The sequence below is a fragment of the Leptinotarsa decemlineata genome, unplaced genomic scaffold, assembly GCF_025532065.1.
Source record: "Leptinotarsa decemlineata unplaced genomic scaffold, Ldec_3_MD MMD2_P_RNA_scaffold_2, whole genome shotgun sequence".
NCBI classification, from domain to species: domain Eukaryota; kingdom Metazoa; phylum Arthropoda; class Insecta; order Coleoptera; family Chrysomelidae; genus Leptinotarsa; species Leptinotarsa decemlineata.
Window position 1 is genome coordinate 1,568,746 of NW_027412529.1, and position 18,709 is coordinate 1,587,454.

The following is an 18,709-nucleotide window of genomic DNA, read 5'->3' on the forward strand; positions in this document are numbered from 1 at the left end:
AATTTATGGCACTTTTTTATATATAGCTGTTTCTATATTTTTTTTCTGCTTCAGAAAAAATGATAACTTTGGTCAATATTTGTTTATAACAAATTGTTAAACCAAAGAACGATTGATTATTATATGAAAAAAAATTATGGCACTTTTTTATATATAGCTGTTTTTATAATTTTTTTATGCTTCAGAAAAAAAATATAACGTTGGTCAATATTAGTTTATAACAAATTGTTAAACTAATAAACAATTGAATAATAAAAAAAATATTTTTTTTACCAAACTATTCAAAAGTGTAAATCATGATTTTCAAAAGCAAAATTATTTTTTAACTAATTAATTAAACAATCGAAATATAAAAAAATCCATTTCAAACAATTAAAAATTAAAATTAAGAAAAAAAAGTGTTTTAATCATAATTATCTCTAGACAATGAAATAGCAAAAAAAATTTCAAAAATATTGAATTTCTCTATTTGTTTCAAACAATTTAATAAACAAATTACGTAAAAAATTCATATCCTATTTTAATAACTGCCATTGTTTATTGTGAAAACAGACATAGCTAAATATCAATTGAAAAAAACAAATTTATCAACAATTTTTAGATATTTCATTTTGCAATAGTTATAAAAAATCAAAATTAACAAATTAATAAATTGTTATGAACTTTTATCGCAGGATCGATATTTCTAAATCGATATTGCTTACAGCGACTAGTAACAAGGGTAGCTTATTTACGTAGGTATGATAGAGGAATCAATTTTTTAACTGAAAAATGTGCTAGAAGTACGCCCAAAAAAGTTATGAATCTTTAAAAAAGAAAAAGATGTGTACCTACGTGGCGCCCCCTACGAGTAAGAGCAATAAGAACATCAGGTTCGAATTCGACATCTCAAAAACCTCCTATTACCAAGTTTCGTTTAATTAAGTTCATCATTCCAAAAGTTGTTTGAAAAAAACGAAAATAAGAATAAAACTTCAACATCCTGTATCTTGGAAACGAAGCGTTTCCGGACATTTATTTATTTGGACAATTCATATTACAATATTGTGAGGAATCACCTCCTGAAGTTTGTCAAAGTACGTTTGAATCACCCTGTATAGGGGGAATTCCACAGTTGTATTCTGTAATTCTATTATAAATGTTCATCAAGCGAACACGTACATTATCGCAAAAATTGGCACTTCAAACTATTGATTGATTACTTGAAAACAATCATCATCAAATACGAATTAAAATAGTGAATCCATTTAAATTACATATTCCAAGACGCTAATTCAATAAATCAAAATTTATATTTACTAATGATAGTAATGAGTATGCAGGGCATACGCAAAATCTAAATTTGAATCCACTTATTGATAGCCACCCATTTTCTTCAGGATGTAAACAGGCGTGTCGAGTTTCATAACATTCATATGAAAAATTTTCAATATATTGATGCGTAGATGAAAGCATCTTTTACGAACTGGGCAATAAACAATGTGTTCTTAGGAAAGTTTATAGAAATCTGTCCCATAAATCCGAAATTCCAAGAGTTTATGTCTGTTTATCTGATGAAATGTTTTATATCGCATGGTTATCAACATTGCAGAATGAATAGTCAATCTGCACTGATTCTGAATGGCACTATAATTAGATCAGCTATGTTAATATACTCAATACCTCAGCTTCCAAGAAATATTCCAAACCATTTTTGGGTAGTACGAGTATTGACCAAGATAGTGGCTGAAATTCAAATTACTATCAACACCATATTTTCCAGCTCTCATCCAATGTCTGGTTTTCTACCCATTTGTTTTTCAGGTGTTTCCTCCAAACATGTTCTCGTAACGACTCTTCATCCACTTATAATGGTTTGTCGATTCGACTGTGAAACATGTATTTAAGTAATACCCACTTAATGATTATTACTGGAGTTTTTTCCAACACCAAATCGTTATTTTTAACACCTCGACACGTGTTTCGATCACCAAGTGATCATCTTCAAAGAGGAAGATTAAAACTAGGAACTATAGTAAAACCAATAATGATTGAGAGTAAAGCGCGTTGTCATATCTAAATTTTACGTTACCAGTTTATAGCAGAATCAAAATATAGTAAGCAGTAGAGTTGTGGGTTGTGGCAAATTATAGATAATACACAATACTAGTACGATTAAAAGGTATTATTTATGACAAAAATCAGTAATGAGCTTGTAATGAGTAATATTTATACATTTCTTGATTACTGATCAGTTAAAATTCATTATTTTCTGTATAGTGTTAGATATTTATTACAACTAGTGGCAACGCTGTACGCAACGATATTTCTGTCTTTGTCACTTTACCGTAACTTCCATCTCATCGTTACAGTCCTCACTAATGTACTTGCAGCCATGAGCGTATCATTGGTTTGTGAATTATACAGCGTGAATTGTACGTTTTACAGTTAAGTTAGTCAGCAATCGACGTGTTGTGATAACAATTGGTGAAAATAATAGTGCTAATAAGTGTTTAAGCGTTACATAATTATATTTCTACACCGTTCTCAAACTACTCAAAAAATGGGAGACATGGTCGGGCCTTCCACGTCGAAAAAGGTAAAACCGTCGGAGTCTCGGTCAGTAAGAGAAAAACAAATTGTACTGGGAGTATTTCACTGTCTTGAAAGAGATCATCAGCCACCAAAAGATGACTTTGTGCATATGTGCTATAATTATACGTGTGTACCTCCGAATAACCAACCGGGCATTTCTACATCATTAAGTTCCACAATTACAAAAGATAAATTAGTTGATATGTGCTCTGATTATACCGGTGTACCAAAATCATCGATTTACAAAATACTAAGAGAAGCAGAAATTCATGGGGACGTACAAACGCCAAAAACTAGTAGCGGACGAAAAAAAATCACAGTTGATGAAGAAGCCAAAACCAGTATACGCAGAACTATTCACAGTTTCTTTTTCAGAAATGAGCTGCCCACATTACAAACAGTTCTGGAGGCACTTAGCGATCATGAATTGGTCCCAAAAATGGGTAAAGAAACTTTTAGGAAACTTGTATACGAAATGAAATTTACGTACGGAAAAGTTGACAAGAAAAGCATTCTCTTTGAACGTGAAGAAATAATAGCATGGAGAAGAAACTATCTATCAAAAATTGACGAATTTCGGCTCAGAAAAAAATTGTACTTCATGGACGAGACATGGGTTAACCAAGGACATACGGTCAAAAAAGTATGGCAGGATGGTAATATAACAAGTGCATGACAAGCCTTTATTGAAGGTTTGTCAGTTGAGTTAAAACAGCCATCTGGAAAAGGTAGTCGTCTGATAGTTACGCATATAGGAAGCGACAGTGGATTTTTACCAAATGGTGAATTAATATTTAAATCTAAGAAAACAGGCGACCATCATGAAGAGATGAATGCGGAGGTGTTTGAAAAATGGTTTGAAGGCATCATTCAACTTGTGGAACCTGGGTCTGTCATCGTCAGCATGGACAATGCCCCATACCATAGTCGACATTTAGAACCATTACCGAAACAATCATGGAAAACCGCAGCAATTCAAGAATGGTTAATTAATAAGAACATCCAATATAACAAAGATGGTTTAAAGGCAGAACTACTTCAGCTAACAAAATTACACACAGACAAATATAAAAAATTCGCAGTGGAAGAAATGGCGTTAAGTCGTGGAATTACAGTTTTAAGGTTACCACCATACCACTGCGAATTAAACCCAATAGAATTAATCTGGGCGCAAGTAAAAGGATATGTGGCACGAGAAAACAGAACATTTAAATTAGTGGACGTGCAACATCACCTACAAGAAGCTATTCGAACTGTTTCTGCAGAAGACTGGAAGAAATGCATGCAGCATGTTTTAAAAGAGGAGCAAAAAATGTGGGACGTAGACAACCGTATTGAACACAATATTGAATCAATCATAATAACTATAGCTATTGATGATAGCGGTAGCAACAGTGACGAATCTGAGGTTGAAGATTAGACGAAAATTTGTACATTTACATTTATATTATATTCTATTATCAAAAATTTGTAATTTGTATTTTCTAGTACCCCTGACGATGAGTTTAAGTTACTCGAAAGCTTGAGAATAGTTATAAAGAGTTCACTTATCAATTGCTGCAACCCAATAGTGAAAAAAAGTTATATATATGTATATATATATATATATATATATATAAATATATATATATATATATATATATATATATATATATATATATATATATATATATATATATATATATATATATATGTTAACTCGAAGATTCTCACGGATAAAGTATGATGAGCTGTTTTCTCGGGTTTCGCTCCGTGTTCTGTGTATTTTCTCCCCATAAGGATTATTTTCACAACGTTTCGGCAAAGTCTCATTTGCCATCTTCTGGTGATGTCTGGTTTTTTCAACTAGACAGTCTAGTTGAAAAAACCAGACATCACCAGAAGATGGCAAATGAGACTTTGCCGAAACGTTGTGAAAATAATCCTTATGGGGAGAAAATACACAGAACACGGAGCGAAACCCGAGAAAACAGCTCATCATATATATATATATATATATATATATATATATATATATATATATATATATATATATATATATATATATTGTGTTTTTTATTAATATTGTTAATTTATTTGGTACCTACTATAATTACCACGATTATTACTCCGTTTTCATAAGGCCCACCTAATAACTACAACGATTAGGTAAATTACGATATTGCAAAGTTTTAATGAAATAAATAAAAGATGTGTATGAATATTTTAACTAATTGTACTAAGAATTTTTCTTTCATTCTTAACCCTCTCAAAAATTAATAAGCACGCCCCCGATTTGCTGTCAACTGGGCTTACTTCTACTCTCAATCATTATTGGTTTTAGTATAGTGCGAACTAATCCTATTTATGTTATGAAGGTAACCCATCCAGGTAAATCATCCAGGCGTACCAACCATACAGGTATACCAACCTAAACTAATTTTGCCTTATCTATTATTTTACAGTATATGTTTATATAAAACAATTTTCAGCTATATAAAAATAATTTCACAATATTGCCTATTCAAATTTATTTTTGCAATGTGTCCTTATGTAGTAATCAGTAAACCCAACAACATTATTTTATTTTTCATTTTAACAAGCTATATAGTATGCTCTTTGGTATAGGTTTATCATCGTTATTCATAAAATTATTGTGTTTACTTATTTCTACACTCTCATAGGCATCTAGTTGCCTGTTGTTGTTAACTTGTCTAACTAATCTTAATGAACTGAAGTCTATGGAATGGTTTTGTTGCAAAATATGATGGGCGACTGCTAATTTTGCAGGTCTTCCATATTTTAAGTGTGCTACGTGTTCCTTATATCTTACTTTAATAGATCTTTTGGTCTGTCCATAATATTCTGCATCGCAGTCCTTACATTCAATTCCGTAAATTCCAGACTTTTCCGAATTCTCGACTTTGTCTTTTGGACTTCCCAAAAGGCTCTGCAGTGTATGACTTGTTTTAAAAACCACCTTCATACCTAGTTCCTTGAAAATATTTCCAAAGTTCCTCGTATATTGGTGGTATGGAACTGAGATGTATTTATCTTGGTTTTTGTCCTTTCTGAAAGTCGAGATTTCGTTCATTCTTAACCTAAACTTCTTTTTCCTTATTATGTCATCCACAATACCCCTCGAGAAACCGTTAGTGGCTGCTATTTCCTGTATTGTACGTCTTTCTTCTTTGAACCTATCATGTGTTAGAGGGAAAGTCAAAAGACGATGCACTAAAAAATTCAACCCTGCTCGTTTGTGCTGTCCACAGTGATGTGAACTATCAGGAATATACCTGTACTTGCTTGTTTCTTTTCTAAATATATCGTATTCTAACCCTCTATATTGGCTCCTTATTACCAAAACGTCAAGAAATGGTAGTTGTCCCTTATTTTCTAACTCATACGTGAATTTTATTGATGGACATCTATTATTTAAAATGATCCTCAATATTTGATTTTTTGGTATCGAATATCGCGAAAATATCATCCACATACCTTATATCAAAACCTAGGAAAATAATTCAACTTTTCTTTGGTTTCCATTTCGAATCTGCTCATGAACAGGTCTGCCAGGTGGGGGACAAGGGGTTTCCCATGGCCGTTCCTTACTGTTGTTCATAAAAGCAACCTTCTACCTGGAACCGATTTTGTTTCATACACAAATTAGTAAGAGAAACGAATTCATCGATTTCGTTATTATTGAAATTATTTTTCTCTAGTAATTCCCTGAGGTATTCCAAGGTCTGTGGAATTGGGACGCTAGGAAATAAGGAACTAACATCAAAAGAAACCAAAATCTCACCTTCTTGCAGAACCACGTTTTTTGTATGTTGTATGAGCTCTAAAGAGTTTTTTACACTAAAACTTGGTTCCGCAATAGACAAGGTTTCAAATTCTTTAGTGAGCCACTTTGCTATTTCGTAGGTAGGAGCTCCAATAGCTGACACGTTGGGGCGCATTGATTTTCCCGGTTTGTGGATTTTTGGGAGGCAATATAGTTTCGACACCGTTGGGTTGGAAACTTGTAACTTCCGTTTCAGTTGAGGGGTAAGTATGTTGTCGCATTTCTTTTGGACGTCTTTTACTTCTGCAATCATTTTTGGTAACGGGTTCCTGGACAATTTCGCATACGGTCCGTTAGTAATGAGAGTATTGACCCTTTCGTAGTAGTTCGATTTATCCAGAATTACTATTTTGTTACCTTTGTCGGCTTCCAAATAAAAAACGTCCTTTTCTCTCAATCGTCTGATAACTTTCTTTTGGTTTTTAATGTTGTTCATTGAATGCTTCCGTTTATCTGTTATTTTGTTCTTGGAGATTTGATTCCTGACCTTTTCTCGAACTAGTCCCTTCGAGGAAGCGGGCATATATTGAATCGAACTTTCAACACTAGCAACGATATCCTCAAGAACTTTCGAAGACGGGATGCCAAATTTCAAACCGTTGTTCAAAAGGCTGATCTCTTCCTTATCAAACGATTGTGATGAATGATTTTCAACAATATTTATGACTTTCGGAGTGGTTTCTTTCGGTTTATGCTTAGATATGAGGGTTTTGAGTGTCTTATTGAGCGTACACATTTTTCTGAATTATTTTGATTCAATTATCCGAAACATTCCTCTCTGAAAGTCATTCCATTGTACGTAATCATGTTCGTCTAATCCTAATCTATTTGTTAGTTTTTTATATAGACTATAACTATCTTATTCTAAGAGATTACGATTAGTGTACAGATGATCGATTTCTAAATCAAGCCATTTTTCTTTGGCGAATTTTTGGACTTTATCAGCAAGTGTAGACTTAATAGGAATATTTACGGTAATAACATTTGGAAAAATTGAATACCAAATACCAACACCAAATCGTGATGATTGTTGGGGAGCTGGCCCATGGCCTGATTCACTGCGACCTTCTCAGATCTATTGTGATGCTCCTTGCTTGTTAGAGCTCATTATCTAGCTTATTATCTAGCCTTGACACTGATCCCTTCATATAGCTGACAGCCACTGGTATATCTTCCCCGCATCTTGTGTGTCTCAGCCTTGCTATGGCTTCGCATTCACAGAGCACATGTAGTGCGGTTTCTTCCTCTTTTTGACAGAACCTGCATTGGGTTTCTTCTGTCATAACCACGTTGCTCAATGTTTCCTGAGTCGGCTATGCCCCATTAGTAGATCTACCACTACCTTTACAAGCTTACGGTTGTGGGTTAGCAAGTCTTCCGTGAATCTGGGCGATGGTTTCTTTATGAACTCTTTCGCCTGCCTCATTCCTGGAAGCTGCCCTTTCTACCAATCTATCGATTCGGCTTGCATCCATGAATTTATGGATGCCTTTATACATGCTTTCGCTACTCCGCAGGAGGGTTCTGGGCCGATCATAGCCTTGGATGCGCCTTCACGGGCTGGAACATCGGCCTCCTCATTGCTCTTGTGACCCTCATGTCCGGATACCCAAGCTAGAATGACCCTATTTTGGATACTTAGCTCCTTGAGTCTCGAGTAGACTTGAAATGAGCTGAGCGCCTTGTTTGCCGCCTGTGGCAATGGTTTTATTTGTGACCTTCTGCCTGTTCATTTCCCCTATGTTCCATTACTTAGATGAAGTTTGAATTAGAAGTATGGCTTCGGAGCCATATGACCATGTTTTAGGTTTCTTCCTGCTTATGCATACCGTCGAGTATCTACCACACGTACCTACAAAATCGTAGGTCCACATGAGAGGCAAGGGGTAAGGTTTTTTTTTCACCTGAACCAGGAGTATGTCATATGCACCTCTCCGAAATATCATCATTATTCTGACTCCAACCGCGCAGCATGTGTTCGTGGAGTTGTTTCCTGGCTTTGTCTGCAGATGGCGCAGTGGACATCCTACTGAATCAACTGGAGATAGAGTTTATGACTAGCTGGAATTAATTTTGTTTGGTCGTGTTCGCTCTACACCAGCGACCTACCTACCTAGGTCCGAACGAGTGAAGATATCCCTGTACGCCGATGACGCGGCTATTCTCTCATCTTTCATGGGACGAGAGCTCGGCGTCGTCTACATGCAACGAGCATTGGACGACCTCGAGCGCTGGTACCTTGATTGGAAGATCCGAGTAAACCCGGAAAAGACTCAGGCGATAACCATGGGAAGATTACTATCTTCTCCGGCCAGAAAAGTGAGAATCTCTGGAAGGGAGATTGACTGGCAAGCGCGGGTAAAGTACCTCGGCCTTTTAATAGACCGTAGGCTCACTTGGAACCCGCACATTATGTACGTTAAATCTAAGATCGAGGGTCGGATAGCCAGTCTGTACCCTCTGATCAATAGAAAATCCAAAATGAGTTTAAAAAACAAAATTACGATCTACAACACGATGTTCAAGCCTGTCATCATGTACGCTTCAGGCGTCTGGGGACAAGCGGCTCCGTCCAACATTACCATTTTGGAAAGGTTGCAAAATAAGTTAATCAGGATGATTGTGCATGCTCCTTGGTTCGTGCGGAATGAAGCCATCCGCAGAGATTTGCAGCTGCCTTCCATTCGGCAGTCCATTCAGTCGAGGAATGAGAGAGTTTTCGAAAAAACGGAAACTCATGAAAACCCGTTAGTTAGGGAAGCCACAGATTATGCTGTAGACGACCCCTCCCGATATAGAAGGCCCTGACACTCTGTCGAATGAGGCCCTCATGTCCCCCGTTAACGGACGAATAACTTTTTCATCCACCCCACCCCAGCCAGGTAGGGATATCCCGTGAAGGGCGGCACTGATGTCTTAGGACTTCATGCCGTCATCTATCAGTTGTGTACCCATTTGTCCCTCTCAAGGCCAATGATCAGCCAAAAGGGTAGGGGAGCTGGTCTCCAAACCTGGAAGAAGTGACGATGATGGCATTCTGTTTGGTCGTGATATTCATACGGTTCACTCCGTCTGAAGTGACCTGATTGGAACTGACGATGGAGCAATATTCCGAAACCGGTCTATCGGTTGGTCGTACCGACCAAGTGAAATTAATTTCTGCTTTTCATATGCAGGAAGTAACTTGCGACGAATCTTCCAAATGGAAGACGTTGCACAGGTGCCTGATAGTTTTACTTTAGCTTTCTGCGCGACATTAGCTGGGTTAGTTGTTGTCTTTCCGTCATGTGTCTACCACACCTACCTACAAATTCGTAGGTCCACATGGAAAACAAGGTGATTTTCACCTGAACTTTGGGCATGTAATGCACCTCTCCGGAACAAGGCCGTAGCCGGAGGGGGATCAAGAGGGATTGATCCCTTCCCCGAAAGTTCTACAAGCAACGGCCATCCAAAAATTATATCATATACAACGACTGACTTGTTTAAATATCACAGGAGCCATGAGAATGACACCAACCGCGGCAATGGAATTAATCACTGGTCTGTCCCCTCTGGCGAGAAGCGCTCACTGCGCAACCTCTGCTGCAGGCAACCAGTGATGCAATTGTACCCAGGTTTGTGTTTAATACACCCTACAAAATACAAATAAAACAGAACACAGAGTCAGATGCTACCAATGCAATACACATAAAGTGTGACCCATTTTTAATGGAAAAACCCCCCTAAAATTTGAAGTTGTAAACCGATTTTAATATTTTTTTTTTAATGTCAAGTACTAAAAGGTCTCCTTGGAAGAAAATTTGAAATGTTTATTAAAGTTTCAGAGCAACTACGATATTTTTTCTTAGTCGAAAATCGGGAATTTTTATTAGCGATTTTTTTATTGAAAAAATCACTACCCCACTGGATTCAGAGTGCCTCTAAACAGGTGTGATCAATATTTCATTAAAATATATTCATTATTAACAAAGTTATGACAACTCAAAAATTCGAAAACTCACACAGCTAACAGTTACAAAAAACACCCTATATCAACAGATATAGCCATGAGAATATTTTTTTTATGATTTCAACAATAAAGTGCCGCCAGATGAAAAAAAAAAAAACAAATAGCGTAAATATTTTTAATGAAAATAACGGAATTACATTCAATTTTTCACGCAAATTAACTAAAACTAAGACCTAATATTTCAATTTAAATCTTAGTTGCCATGGAAATGATATTACAGTTTGACACTTGTGAAAGATTTAAGTGTACTATTGTCAACAATATTCACCTTACAGTTCTTCGAATTATTTTGTGTCATTGCTGAAAGATTGAGCGTAAGAGAGAAAATTGAAATTGTACGCCTTTCGGGAGATGACGTTAGAAGTGCTAGAGAGGTTTGTAGAGTATTTAATGAGAGACATACAGATCGTCCGCGTATTAGCTGCGGTACGGTAAATAAAATAAATAAAATATTCAATGAAACTGGTGCAGTATCAAAAATGATGTTAAAAAGTAATCCTGTACAAAGACGAAACAGGAATGACAGGAATGATCAAATCATTTTAGATTATTTCGGAAATAATCCTAATGCCAGTATAAGGAATGCCACTTTAGATTTGGATATTCCACGAGAAACTATTCGGAGATGTCTCAAGGCGAAGAATATTGAACCTTTCAAGCCAAAATTTTTGCACACACTTCAAGAAGGCGACGAAGCATGACGCCTGGAATATTGTTTATGGGCCCAAGGGGAATATTTAAACAATAGAAATTTCCTAAAAAATATTTTATATACCGACGAAGCCACTTTCACTACAAATGGAGTAGTGTCATCACAGAATAATCCTAACTGGGTAATAAATTGTGAAAGCCAGTATTCCCAAAAAATCAACGTCTGGTGTGGGATATTGAACGATCGAATTTTTGGTCCTTTCTTTTTTGAGAAAAACATTAATGCGCAGAGGTTTCTAGAATTTTTAAACACAGAGTTTTGGGATGCTATTCACGAGCTGCCAATCAATGGACGATCAAATTCAATTGTTCAGTTAGATGGGTGTTCAGTTCATTATGCCAGAGCTGTGAGGCAATGGCTTAACGAACATTTTCCAAATCGATGGATAGGCCGTGGTAGTCCGTTTATAGAGTGTCCACCCAGATCTCCAGACCTCACAGTTTTGGACTTTTTTCTCTGGGGACTTCTCACACAAAAGGTTTACAAAAACCGCTCAAGAGAAATGAACTTTGTGCAAGAATTTGACAGGTATCGTAGTATGTCCTGAAACTTTAATAAACATTTCAAATTTTGTCCCAAGGTAGACCTTTTAGTACTTGACATTTCAAAACAAAATTAATAAAATCGATTTACAACTTCAAATTTTAGGGGGGTGTTTCCATTAAAAATAGGTCACACTGTATATATAGACGGATCAAAAACCAAAGAAGGCTCAGGATGTGGAGTGTACTCCAGATCACTAAGCCTAAGGATTAAGTGGGGAATGGGAAGAAATACCAGCGTGGTCCAAACAGAACTGGCTGGTATCTCAATTGCCACAAAAGAATTAACCAGAAAAGGAATTTCTGGTAAAAAAATAACAATCTGCACTGACAGCAGACAAGCCCTATTAGCCTAGAACAGACAACGTGTTACCTCAGGGCTAGTACTGGAGTGCCACCAAGATTTAGCCAAAGCCTCGGTAGATAATAACATTATCGTGAGGTGGATTAAAGGGCACGACAGGAGTAAAGGTAATCGCATTGGCGACTCTTTAGCCAAGTTACCCAAAATGTTGTAACAATATTTATTGTGAATAAATATAGAAACATAGTTGTTAGTTACAATAAATCCTTTTAATGAATATCAAAACGCACGCCACTGCAGGTGGAAGACGACCACAACGCTCATAAAATCTCTTTTTTACAACACAAATATATGGTGGACCAGGTTAAGTATCAGAAACCCGCCTATATCAGCTGTGGCACAAATCATAACATAATCACAAATTTTTGTTTGTCTATTTGCGTTTTGCATTTGCAAAGAGCATCATTACTTAGCTATTAGAAAACCGAGTACCTACAGTTGATTTTTGAATCGGAATCAGTCAACAATTTCTCAATCTCCCCCAAATTACGTTTATATTATTATCGAATAACTATTCAGTTTGTTATGAATGAAATAGTGCAAGATCATCTACAAACTAGAAGTTACCACCCAATAAACCTAACTGAATCAAGTCACAAGAAGTTACAACCAGATTCGATTAAACAAACTGAGCTTGTCAAAGATGAGTCAAAAATATCCATCAACTAACACATCTACAATAAGCGTACGCGAATCTTTTGACATAGCCCCGCGAAAATACGATGATTTATTTTCGTACTCACCACTCAAAGATTGACGCGTCACTTTTCTTCAACTCACAAAAAACGCTGAGCTCGTCCGCTAGCAATTCATCAATGAAACAGCATATCTTCATCAAAACTGCAGTTTTCTCACCCACAATCAGAGCGGCTGACGAATGATAACAATAACATGCGTCAATCGCTGAACGGAACGCGGGAAGTGTCAGCCGAGTTTTAGAAAGTGCCTCGCGAAACTAACCAAAGCCTACTGCAGCAATGTTTGGGCAGAGCAGATATTTTAATTTTAGACTTCGCTGAAGCGATTTGCTCTGAGGAAGTTGGCAGTCCGTTTATTAAAAGACAATCACACTTGTTTGTGGACAGTCTTATGTCACGTCTAATTATTGTTGTTTTACGTGTGCGGTGCATCTACAGTGGGCATCGCAAATAAATATAGGATGGAGAAAATAAATTTTGTCACTACCGGTTTCGGTTCACTGAACCATTCTCAGTTTGGTAAATTTTCGTTATGTGGACACCCGGCGATTTTGAAAAAATGTTTGACTGTACTTACGTATTTTGATGCGTAGATTACGAATCCGAAAGAAAAAAGCGGCGCTCTCCTTTATTTAAAAAGTTACGGCCCTTCAAAGTTCAGAAAAGGGCAACTTTTCAGCCTTCTTTTTCACCAAATAAACTATTTAAAAACACAAGCATTTATTCACTAGGTCACCTTTACACCTTATTCCTCCTTCTTTAACACTTTTCACTTCAATAATCAACATTTTTCTTATAAAAATGTTAAAAAATGTTCGGAGCTGCTTTTTGGTTACATATCACTGTATTTTACGTTTTTAAGGTTAATGATATGGTTGGTACGACTGATGCAGTCCATATTCCTGAAGTAATTCAAATGTTTTTTTACCTTCATTCTTTAGATCGTAAATTGGTTTTTGGTGGTGTATTACGAATTTGAAATAGTAGGCGACGGCAAATACCAACCGCTTTTTTCTGAAATGTCACTAGTAATTAACCTAAAAATAGAATAATGCCACCAGGAGAAGCATTCGTTTTTAAATTAAGTTTTTTATAAGAAAAATGTTGATTATTGAAGTGAAAAGTGTTAAAGAAGGAGGAATAAGGTGTAAAGGTGACCTAGTGAATAAATGCTTGTGTTTTTAAATAGTTTATTTAGTGAAAAAGAAGGCTGAAAAGTTGCCCTTTTCTGAACTTTGAAGGGCCGTAACTTTTTAAATAAGGGAGAGCGCCGCTTTTTTCTTTCGGATTCGTAATCTACGCATCAAAATACGTAAGTCCAGTCAAAAATTTTTTCAAAATCGCCGGGTGTCCACATAACGAAAATTTACCTTCAGTTTAATTGAGTTTGACTTTGTTTTTAACCATACTTTCATCAAATGGTATGTTTTTTTGTCGAAGGCACTCGGCGATATACGTAGTGGCAATTCTAAAACTTAAGGGCAGGGGGCACACCATAATTAGGCGCCAAGATTCAGTAAAAAGGCACAGGTATTTGAAATAAAACTGTATTTCCCATTAAGAAAAGAAATAATATGACAAAACTCTAATAAAAGAAATATTTCAATAATAAACAATGCGCACTATCAAAAAGCCAACATACAAAACAAAACATTGTATTACCTTTTGGAGAGTAAACTAATAATTTACGTACGCTGCGCTGTCCAAAAGTCGTTTTTTTAATTTGAACCAAGAAACGTGAAATTTTCTGAAATTGGAAACTGGAAAGTCTTGGAAGTCATCTGATAACCCAGGTTGGCAAGGTCCTTTTAGAATTTGACGCACTATTTCAGGGATCAAAATAGTATTTTTGAATAAAAATGGGTCGACGCCAAAATTGAATATCAATTATAAAATGATCCATGTAAAAACAAAATGTTTTTCCCGCCTTCAGAACTGCAACTACGACTCTTCAAGGCGAGGCTATCAGGTTCAAGGTCACCAGGGGCTGCTCTCGAAGTGGGGTACTATGTCCCCTTCTGTGGTCGCTCCTGGTGGATAGTCTGCTTAATGCCCTCGACAGAAGAAAAGTTGATCTGCAAGCTTATGCAGATGACCTCGTCATCCTGGCAAGGTCCACGTCCTCCAAAGCGCGTTGGACGTTGTTCACAGTTGGTACCTGAGGGAGCAGATGTCTGTCAAGCCCAGCAAAACTGTGTTAATCCTCTTCACCAAGAGAAGGAAACTGGACGATCTACCGCCACTTTCCCTCAATGGTGTGGTCATTCCATTTGGAACGGAGGTGAAATATCTTGGCATTGTCCTTGATAAAAGACTCACCTGGAACGCTCACTTGGAAACAGTTTTACACAAAGCCAGACTGTCTCTATGGACATGTCGAAGGATTTGTGGTAAAACTTCGGGTTTAGGTCCCAAACAAATCCATTGGATTTATGTGATGATTGTCAGACCAATGATCACGTATGGTGTAATTGCTTGGTAGCCGAAGGCTTTACAGAAAACGGCACAAGCGAAGCTCTCTGGCTTACAGAGACAGCCTTGTCTGGCTATCAGTGGTGCAGAGTGCATACAGACTTGTGCACATTGCCAATTGAACAAATCAATCAAATGCAGAGTGCAACAGACGGTTGGTTGACACTTCAAGTCACAGCATCTGACTTTATGCTTCCAAATATCAACTACGAACTGCCTTATAAAGTACCATTCCCAAGTAGAGAGGACTGGATCCCTGGGAGAAGGAAATATTAAGAGCAGATAATTGTTGGTTCACAGATGGATATCAAAAACACCTTCTGATTCTGGTGCAGGTGTTTTTAGTCGCAGACCCAGGACAGAGATAGCTACCTGCCTAGGAACTTATGCGACTGTATTTCAAGCGGAAATTTACGATATTTAATTGTGTGCGGAGAGATTGGATAAATCCAACCTCACACACAAGCCAATAAAAATATTCTCTTGGCTTCTACCGAGCAACGTCTAAATCAGTAGCAAATTGGCAGAAACGACTCTCCTTGATAGGAAGACTTAACAGATTGTGTTTGGTCTGGATTCCTGGCCAAACAACGAAGCTGCTGACTCTCTTGCAAAGGAGGGTGATACAAGCGGCTTCATTGGACCAGAACCTGTCATTGCCATCGCTTTAGGCTTTGCCAAACAAACTTTCAACACCTGGATGGCAAGAAGATTTATGGACTTCTGGCAGAATCTTCCAGGATTGGCTCACTCCAAGACGTTTATTCACCCTTCGAAGCTTGATACCAAACAGATGTTGGACTACAGTAGGGATGAACTACGATGTCTAACAGGCCTTCTTACAGCTCACTGTCATTTGAATCATTATATGTAGAGACTTGGACTGTAAAACAGTGTGTGTCGCCTCTGTTTGGAAAATGATGAAACAGCAGAGCATATACTTTGTGCCTGCCCCGCTGGGGACCGAATCAGGTTCTTAATGTTCGGCAGAGCCGTACTCTTATCATCTGACCTAAAAGACCACTCACCATACAAACTAATCGGCTTAGTTAAGAAGCCTGGTTTATTTGGTCGAGTATGAATAGGTGTGAGATAAAATAAACCCTTGTGGGTTGCGGTGGAGGGTCGAATAGCCCCACCCACTTTAGACCTACTTACCTACCTACCTCCCGCCTTCATTTCCAGCAGACATCTTATCAGAATGGTCTCGTTCTTGAGTACTAATCACTATCCAAATCCGAATTAGAATCTACTTCAGTGAATATAAAATCAGGAAAACCTAATGAAAAATCGGAATTTGTTCTTACTTTATAGGTTGATGTAGATGGAACATCAAGAAATGTTGACTCCGTACTGACCGTACTCTCCGCAGTGTCATGTTTATTTCGAACCAATTCCTCTACACAACTTTGAGTTTGAATTATTTGTTCTTTTGTGTCTCTGTAAATGTATAAGTTTCTATAATGAATACGATTTCGGATCTTCAACTGAAAATTACGAACTTACGAATTGAAAGTTTTACAAAAATTTCATTTCGTTTGAGAATGTGATGAAGCAGTATATTTTAACTTCTTCTTTTCGCGTAACTTTCGATAATCTGCTCGACAAACTGTTTATTCGTCAAAGTAACAATAACAAACTAGACTAATACTGCTACTGCTACAAGTGCCACGCCTACATACAATAAATTTCCAATCTCTAAGAAAATGATCACATTCGTATTAGACAGCGAGATATGCGATTCACAACTGATCGAGGTCGAGGTATTAAACGCGAATTTTGCTACGTTTATTGGTTTTCCGTGTTATATACCTAACAATAGATTTGTGAAATATTTAAAATCGAAAGGGCGCCGCTAAAAACAACATTTTTCAAAGGGCGGCCCCCCTTACCCCCCTTTCCCGTGGCGCCACCTCTGGCGCCATGATGATTTCCCTGTAGTGCTTGTGTTCTCTTCTTCTCTGTATCTGTAGAGTAGGGAGGGTGACTGTAAGCCCACAGTACTTAGGCCACATGTGACCCATTGTACATCCTCCCGAGGAGTTGTCCTCCTAGGTCATCGTACATCCTGTCCTTTCCAGGAAGGTGGACAGGTCGCTGGGAGACATCTCCTTTATATCGGCAGGTGTAGGCCAAGACTCGCCGAACAGACACTCTCTTGTTGACAATAACTCCGGGCACTCGCACAGGACATGCCTGACAGTCTCATCTTCCTGTTTACACATCTTGCATAGAGGTGTGTCCTACAGCCCCATATTATGGAGGTGTTTTCTTAATTGACAGTGGTCAGTCAGTAATCCTACTGTGTGTGTTGTCAGTAGTACGTTAAGGTCATCACATTTTCCTGAAAGTCCCTGTATGTTGAAATGAACCATATTGAATGCATCATCACAATTCAGTGGTGGTTGGGGGTATGATGATCTTGTTGTTGTATTTCTAAAAGAAACCTAAAATGATATATTTATTTTATGACAAATATATTTCATTTGTAGACATGTTTTTTGCATACGTTGTTAAGAAACATTATTAATCAATAACTTCAAGCTTTCACAACCGATAATGTTGAACACGAGTATGCTGAATTTTACGATGATGAAGAAATTTCAGAAAGTGTCATTGACGAAGAAAGACTTGATTGTGGTGACTCAGCCAAACTCAACCTCAATCTCAACTGAAACTCTAGAATCTGAAGATCTACTATAATATTAAATTCTCCCGTGGGTTGGGTAATCTATCGGACGCGTCCCCAGGTGGCGGATAGGGAAACCGTTAGGGGACTGGGGGCCCTGTCCGGAAGCCAATGTGGCCTTACGGACGGGATCGCCGGACTCCTGGTCAGTGATAGAAATAAGTGGGGTGAGGGGAACTAAAACTACTCAAAAGCCACTGCGAAAAATGCCACCGTGGACCAGCCTACAAAAGCTAAGGTGTAAGGAATCGTGGCGGCAGCTGAATGGCCGTAGGGTCATATGCGATTACGAATGATCCCCTTGGGGAACCGGGCGAAACCTCATTGTAACCTCTGGTAATGCGGGGATCTGCCGGAGGTGGCCCACTCTTCTGTTGCTACTCGTAGGAACACACATGGACCCAATAAATCCTACTGTTCCTGGTCATTGCCAGATATTTCTTCGGCGCCAGCTTCCCAGGGTCACCCAAGGTGATCCTGGCAAGATTACATCCTTTGGTTTCGTCCCATCTCTTCAAGGATTGAGCATGGGTGTAACATTTGACTAGTTCCGCAATTGTCGAAGTCATCAGGCCGTATGTACCAATGGGTCCTAAAATTCTTAGTCCAGCCGCTTCCTTGGCTAAAGAGTCGGCAATGCGATTACCTCTACTCCTGTCGTGCCCTTTAACCCACCTCAGGATAATGTTATTATCTACCGAGGCTTTGGCTAAATCTTGGTGACACTCTAGTACTAGCCCTGAGGTTATACGTTGTCTGTTCAAGGCTAATAGGGCTTGTCTGCTATCAGTGCAGATTGTTATGTTTTTGCCAGAAATTC

At 37.8% G+C, this 18,709-nt stretch overlaps 1 protein-coding gene across 2 annotated transcripts in view; it reads right to left on the reverse strand.

The window, feature by feature from the left end:
* Positions 1-13,011, reverse strand: part of Proc-R (Proctolin receptor) — a 39,267-nt gene extending 26,256 nt beyond the window's left edge. The window contains exon 1 of one of the 2 annotated variants that reach the window (XM_023159310.2): positions 12,774-13,011. The gene's annotated coding sequence lies outside the window, so the exon portion shown is untranslated. The remainder of the gene's footprint in view (positions 1-12,773) is intronic. The other variant, XM_023159309.2, reaches the window with a different exon arrangement.
* Positions 13,012-18,709: the final 5,698 nt, after the last annotated feature.